Source organism: Aegilops tauschii, chromosome 1, assembly GCF_002575655.3.
Source record: "Aegilops tauschii subsp. strangulata cultivar AL8/78 chromosome 1, Aet v6.0, whole genome shotgun sequence".
NCBI classification, from domain to species: domain Eukaryota; kingdom Viridiplantae; phylum Streptophyta; class Magnoliopsida; order Poales; family Poaceae; genus Aegilops; species Aegilops tauschii.
The window spans coordinates 487,894,926-487,902,578 of record NC_053035.3 but is presented as its reverse complement, the minus strand read 5'-3'; positions in this window follow the sequence as shown (position 1 = coordinate 487,902,578).

Genomic DNA, 7,653 nt, shown 5'->3' with positions numbered 1-7,653 from the left:
TGACGTGTGCGGCGTTCAGCTTGGTCGAGAATGCGGACCGGATGCTCCTTATAGGAGAGGTCTTGCTGCAATTCGAGCACTTCATGATCCACAGCTCGGATTGGATCCTTGAAGCAACGGCGGAGCTGTGACACATGGAACACATCGTGAACCTGAGAAAGGTTCGGCGGTAGCTCCAGTTGGTATGACTGGTGAACACCAACTTCTTGGCAATGACTTAATCACTGAAGCTGAAGAAATGTGTAAAGTCATCCGTGATAATCTCAAAGCCGCGCAATCGCGCCAGAAGAGTTACTATGATAGCAAGCATCGTGATGTGGCTTTCGAGATCGGAGACCATGTCTACCTCCGCGTCTCTCCAATGAAAGGCACTCATCGCTTCGGTATCAAAGGGAAGCTTGCCCCTAGATACGTGGGTCCTTTCAAGATCATTGGCAAAAGAGGCGATCTCGCCTATCAACTTGAGCTTCCTCCCAGCTTCGCGAACGTGCACGATGTGTTCCACGTGTCACAGCTCTGCAAGTGCTTCAAGACGCCCGAGCGCGCTATCAACTTCGAAGAGATTGACCTCCAAGAAGATTTGTCATATCATGAGTACCCCGTTGCTATTCTTGAAGAAACTGAGCGCAAGACTCGCAACAAGTCAATCAAATTCCTGAAAGTGAAGTGGTCGCACCATTCTGACCGGGAAGCCACCTGGGAACGCGAGGACCATCTCTGTTCCGAATATCCGGAGTTCTTTCAGTCCTAGATCTCGGGACGAGATCCTCTCGTAGTGGTGGAGTGTTGTAACACCCCGGATGTAACTTTCCATATTTGTAACTCCGACTCTTGCCATTTTCGGCTATGTGATATGATATTCCCTCCGTGGTCGGATTTTTGTCTTTCGTTTTGCATTTTGTTCATGTCATGCATTTCATATCATGTCATCATGTGCATTGCATTTGCATACGTGTTCATCTCATGCATCCAAGCATTTTTCCCGTTGTCCGTTTTGCAATCCGGCGCTCCTATCTCCTTCGGCGCACCCCTTTTGTTTTCTTTCGTGTGCGGGTGTCAAACATTCTCGGAATGGACCGAGGCTTGTCAAGTGGCCTTAGTATACCACCCGGAGACCACCGGTCAAGTTTCGTTCCATTTGGAGGTCGTTTGGTACTCCAACGGTTAACCGGGCATCCGCAAAGTCCTTTTGTGTGTTGCAGCAAAACCCCCTCTCTAAACAGCCCAAACCCACCAAACTCTCTTCCATGCTCTAGGTCGTTCGATCACGATCGTGTGGGCGAAAACCGCACCTCATTTGGACTCTCCTAACTCGCTCTACCTATTTATAGGTGACCCTCCCGAAAAACGAATGCAGTCCAAACCCTAACCCTCGTTCCTCCGCGCGCCGGACACGTCCGCCCGGCGCTGGACAAATCGCGCCACTGCCACGTCAGCGTCCGGCGCCGCCCGTACTGCGCCGGCCTGCGGAGCCCACGTCGGGCCCCGCTAGCCCGCGCCTGCCCAGCCGCCCACCGCGCCGCCGCGCCGGCCGGCCCCGCCGCCTCGCAGCCCGGCCTCCGCACCGCCGCCGCGCCCGCCCGCGCCGCCGCGTCGCCGGCCGCCGCGCCGCCTCCCGCCGGCGACCGCGCCCCTCTGGGCATCGTTCCCCGTCGTCCTCTCCCTCCTCCGCCCCTCCCCGCACTCCGGCGAGCTCGAAGCTCCGGTGGCCGAGCCGGCGAGCTCCCTCGAGGACGGCCCCGATCTGGATCCGATCGAGCACTGTAGCAGGTTGACTTTCCCGAAGCCTGAAAATCTTCCAAGTCTTTTTCTGTTACAGCAAGTGCCCCTGTTCAACAGTGCATAACTCTTTGCATGAAGCTTTGTTTTGCGCGTGTAATATGTCAAATTGTTCGCCTTGTGATGCTCTACATTTTGTTAAATTGCACCATGTTCATTAGTGGCCATCTTGATGCCCAAATCTCTGTTGCCATAGTGCTAGTTGCTGTTATCTGCTGGTTCTTATCAGAACTTGGAGATTTGTCATTTTTGTATCATTTAATCTGTGCATCCTATGGGCATGAGCTCTACATGTGTTTTGTTGTATGCCATGCCATCTTCCCAGTGGTGTAGACCATGTATTTTTGTGATCTCTGTGGTGACTAGAACAAGCATGCAAACTAGGCCCCGTAATGTTTCTGATTTCAGGGACTGTGATTTCTCCAAGTCTGTCTGATGTTATTTTGTTGCCATGTAAACTTGATGCTACAGAGAGATCCGTGCATATTTTGAAGATGTTCAGTAAGGATGTTTTGTAGATATTGTTGTAATAGATCCATTCCTGCCCTTGTTTGCATTTATGGAGTGACATAGCATGACTCAATCTTGCTCTACTTTTGCTACAAAATATTTCTGGCAGATTGTTTACGTGTTATTCAATTTTGCCAAGCTTATTGTAGTTGAACCATACATGCTATGCTTTTACTGTTGCCTTGGATAGCTTCATAAACATGCCATCTTGCTGTAGGTATGCTTGTTTTGTCATGCATTGCTTTGTGACGAGTGCTTCAAGCTCACAAACATGCCTTCATATTATTGTTTCTGCCATGCTCTATGTACATGCTTGCCATCATATCTTCTGGTCCTTTTTGGCTTATGGTCATTAAGGGAAATTTGTCATATGCATTTAGTAGAATACTGCATGCCTTGTTTTTCCATGTTAAGTTCCTGTAGCATGTTGATTTCGTGCTCTAAACATTGCTACCTGATGCTGTTTCAGTCATGTCCAGTAATTTCACCAAGTCTGTAAACTGTTATCTTTTGCACTTTTGCCATGCTTGTTTGAGCTTGATATGCTGTGATCTAGCCGTAGCTCAGTGTTTATATTTTGTCAAGAATCTCCTGTAGATTACTGCCATATGCTTTGTTGCTATTTTGGAGTGCTGTAGCATTGTTGCTTGTTGCATTTTAAGTGCTATCATGTTGTTAATCGCAGATTCGTTTCATTCTTGTTTTGCTTGCTATTTGCAAACCGTGCATCCGTTTCCGGTGATCTTCATATCGATTTCGACCGAAATCATCTCATCTTTCCAGTGACATGCTTGGTTTGCCAACTTACTGCCTTGTTTATCATTTTCCTTCCGGAGCATGCATATGCATCGCATATCATATGTCGCATATCATACATGTTTTGCATCATGTTGCTTGTGCATTTCTCGTGATTGATCGTGGTTCCGTTTGCTTGTGTTCTTGTCTTGGGTAGAGCCGGGAGACGAGTTCGTGAATGAGGAACCTGTTGAGTACGCTTACGAGGATCAAGCTTTCGACAACTCTGAGAACCTTGCAGGCAAGATGACCACCCCTCGAAATCACTTCTATCTTTGTTGTGCTAGCTGTTCGCTCTATTGCCATGCTGCGCTACCTATCACTTGCTATATCATGTCTCCCATGTTGCCATGTCAGCCCCTAACCATCCTTTCCTAGCAAACCGTTGTTTGGCTAAGTTGCCGCTTTTGCTCAGCCCTTCTTATAGCGTTGCTAGTTGCAGGTGAAGTTGAAGTTTGTTCCATGTCGGAACATGGATATGTTGGGATATCACAATAGCTCTTATTTAATTAATGCATCTATATATTTGGTAAAGGGTGGAAGGCTCGGCCTTATGCCTGGTGTTTTGTTCCACTCTTGCCGCCCTAGTTGCTGATATACCGGGATTATGTTCCTTGAGTTTGCGTTCCTTACGCGGTTGGGTGATTTATGGGACCCCCTTGACAGTTCGCCTTGAATAAAACTCCTCCATCAAGGCCCAACCTTGGTTTTACCATTTGCCACCTAAGCCTTTTTCCCCCGGGTTTTCTAGAGCCCGAGGGTCATCTTTATCTTAAACCCCGGGCCAGTGTTCCTCTGAGTGCTGGTCCAAACTAGAGCCCTTTGCAGCGCCACCTTGGGGAAACTCGAGAATTGGTTTTAGTTGTACGGACTGCTCATCCGGTGTGCCCTGAGAACGAGATATGTGCAGCTCCTATCGGGGTTTGTCGGCACATTCGGGCGGCTTTGCTGGTCTTGTTTTACCATTGTCGAAATGTCTTGTAGACCGGGATTCCGAGACTGATCGGGTCTTCCTGGGAGAAGGTTTATCCTTCGTTGACCGTGAGAGCTTATGATGGGCTAAGTTGGGACACCCCTGCAGGGTATTATCTTTCGAAAGCCGTGCCCGCGGTTATGAGGCAGATGGGAATTTGTTAATGTTCGGTTGTAAAGAACTTGTCACTTGACCCAGTTAAAATACATCAACTGCGTGTGTAGCCGTGATGGTCTCTTCTCGACGGAGTCCGGGAAGTGAACAGGGTTTGAGTTATGTATGACGTAAGTAGGAGTTCAGGATCACTTCTTGGTCATTGCTAGATGTCGACCGTTCCGTTGCTTCTCTTCTCGCTCTCATTTGCACAAGATAGCCACCATATATGCTTATTGCCGCTGCAGCTCCACCTCATTACACCATACTTTCCTATAAGCTTAAATAGTCTTGATCTCGCGGGTGTGAGATTGCTGAGTCCTCGTGACTCGTAGATTCTACCAAAACAGTTGCAAGTGCCGACGATGCCAGTGCAGATGATGGGGTCGATCTCAAGTGGGAGTTCGACGAGGAACGTGGTCGTTACTATGTGTCTTTTCCTAATGATCAGTAGTGGAGCCCAGTTGGGACGATCGGGGATCTAGCATTTGGGGTTATCTTATTTTCATGTGGATCTTGACCGTAGTCGGTCTATGTGTGTATTTTGGATGATGTATGGATTATATTTATGTTTTGTGTGAAGTGGCGATTGTAAGCCAACTCTTTATCACATTCTTGTTCATTACATGGGATTGTGTGAAGATGACCCTTCTTGCGACAAAACCACTATGCGGTTATGCCTCTAAGTCGTGCCTCGACATGTGGGAGATATAGCCGCATCGTGGGCGTTACAAAGTAGCACCATGATCTTCATGATAGAGAGTCTCCTATGTTGTCACTTTCATATACTAGCGGGAATTTTTCATTGTAGAACTTGTATTGTATATTCCAACGATGGGCTTCCTCAAATTGCCCTAGGTCTTCGTGAGCAAGCAAGTTGGATGCACACCCACTTAGTTTTCTTTTGAGCTTTCATAAACTTATAGCTCTAGTGCATCCGTTGCATGGCAATCCCTACTCACTCACATTCATATCTATTGATGGGCATCTCCATAGCCCGTTGATACGCCTAGTTGATGTGAGATTATCTCCTTCTTTTTGTCTTCTCCACAACCACCATATTCTATTCCACCTATAGTGCTATGTCCATGGCTCACGCTCATGTATTGCGTGAAAGTTGAAAAGGTTTGAGAACATCAAAAGTATAAAACAATTGATTGGCTTGTCATCGGGGTTGTGCATGATTTGAGTATTTTGTCTGATGAAGATGGAGCATAGCCAGACTATATGATTTTGTAGGGATAACTTTATTTGGCCATGTTATTTTGAGAAGACATGATTGCTTTATTAGTATGCTTGAAGTATTATTATCTTTTATGTAAATAATAAAATTTTGTTTTGAATCTTATGGATCTGAACATTCATGCCACGATAGAGAAGATTACATTGATAAATATTTTAAGTAGCATTCCACATCAAAAATTCTGTTTTTATCATTTACCTACTCGAGGACGAGGAGGAATTAAGCTTGGGGATGCTTGATACGTCTCCAACGTATCTATAATTTTTGATTGTTCCATGCTATTATATTATCAATCTTGGATGTTTTATACGCATTTATATGATATTTTAATATTATTTTTTCATACTAACCTATTAACCTAGAGCCCACTGCGAGTTTCTGTTTTTTCCTTGTTTCTGAGTTCACAGAAAAGGAATACCAAATGGAGTCCAAACGAGCCGAAAATTTACAGTGATTTTTGATGGACCAAAAGAAGCCCCCGAAGCACAAGAGTTCGGCCGAAAGAGTCCCGAGTCAACGACAAGGGTGGAGGGCGCGCCCACCCCCTAGGGCATGCCCCTGCCATGTCACTGACTCGTGGACTCCCCTGACGTGAAACCGACGCCAAAAATTCCTATAAATATAGAACCCCTAGAAATAAACCTAGATCGGGAGTTCCGCCGCCGCAAGCCTCTGTAGCCACAAAAAAACTATCGGGAGCCTATTCCGGCACCCTGCCGGAGGGGGAAACCATCACCAGTGGCCATCTTCATCATCCCAGCGCTCTCCATGATGATGAGGGAGTAGTTCACCCTTGGGGCTGAGGGTATGTACCAGTAGCTATGTGTTTGATCGCTATCTCTCGTGTTCTTGATTTGGCAGGATCTTGATGTACCGTGAGTTTTGCTACTATAGTTGCATCATATGATGTTTCTCCCCCTCTACCTTCTTTTTATGAATTGAGTTTTACCTTTGAGGTTTCACTATTATCGGATTGAGTACTATTATAGATTTGAGAACACTTGATGTATGTTTTGCGTGGGATACCCGTGGTGACAATGGGGTATTCTAATGATTCACTTGATGTATGTTTTGGCACTCAACTCACGGATTCCCGAGGTGACATTGGGGTAATCTATGCATAGGGGTTGATGCATGTTTTGGTCCTTGTTTCTCCAGTAGAAATCTTGGGGCACTCTCTGAGGTTCTTTACGTTGGACTGAATATTATGAATTTGAAGTTGTTTGATGCATATCGTATAATTGACCCACGGATACTTGTGGTGACATTGGAGTATCTATGTGACATTAGGGTTGATTGATGTGCGTCATATGGTGTTATTTTACTATGAACTCTAGGGATATTTGTGACACTTATAGGAATAGCTCAATGGATTGATCGGAAAGAATAACTTTGAGGTGGTTTCGTACCCTAGAAGCAATTTCATCTTATGTTCTCCGCGATAGGAACTTTGGAGTGACTTTTGTCGCACGTTGAGGGATTTCCATATGATCTAATTATGTTATCATTGTTGAGAGAACTTGCACTAGTGAAATTATGAACCCTAGCCTTGTTTCCAATCATTGCAATACCGTTTTTGCTCACTTTTGTTACTAGTTACCTTGCTGTTTTTTTATATTTTTAAGATTACAAAAACCTATATCTACCATCCATATTACACTAGTATCACCATCTCTTCGCCGAACTAGTGCAACTATACAATTTATCATTGTATTGGGTGTGTTGGGGACAAAAAAACTCTTTGTTATTTGGTTGCGGGGTTGTTTGAGAGAGACCATCTTCATCCTACGCCTCCCACGGATTGATAAACCTTAGGTCATCCACTTGAGGGAAATTTTCTACTGTCCTACAAAACTCTGCGCTTGGAGGCCCAACACAAGTCTACAAGAAAAGGTTACGTAGTAGACATCAACACTCTGTAGAGGATAGCACACTGTACCCACACCACAAAACCGATGGCCTCGTGCTCCCATACGGGTGGACCAACGGCGTTCCGATGAAACCGATCTATTGCATGACACTATCCCAGCCACTCTGACCAACTCCACTTTGGGCTAAGTCATGGGTGGCCCTGATGCCACTCTGGACGTCCAATGGCCACCTTTGTGGCAAAACAAAACGGCCCCAAACGGGGACATGACACTAGTAGAAAACAGGGCTTTAGTCCCGGTTCTAGAAGGCCTTTAGTCCCGGTTCTGCA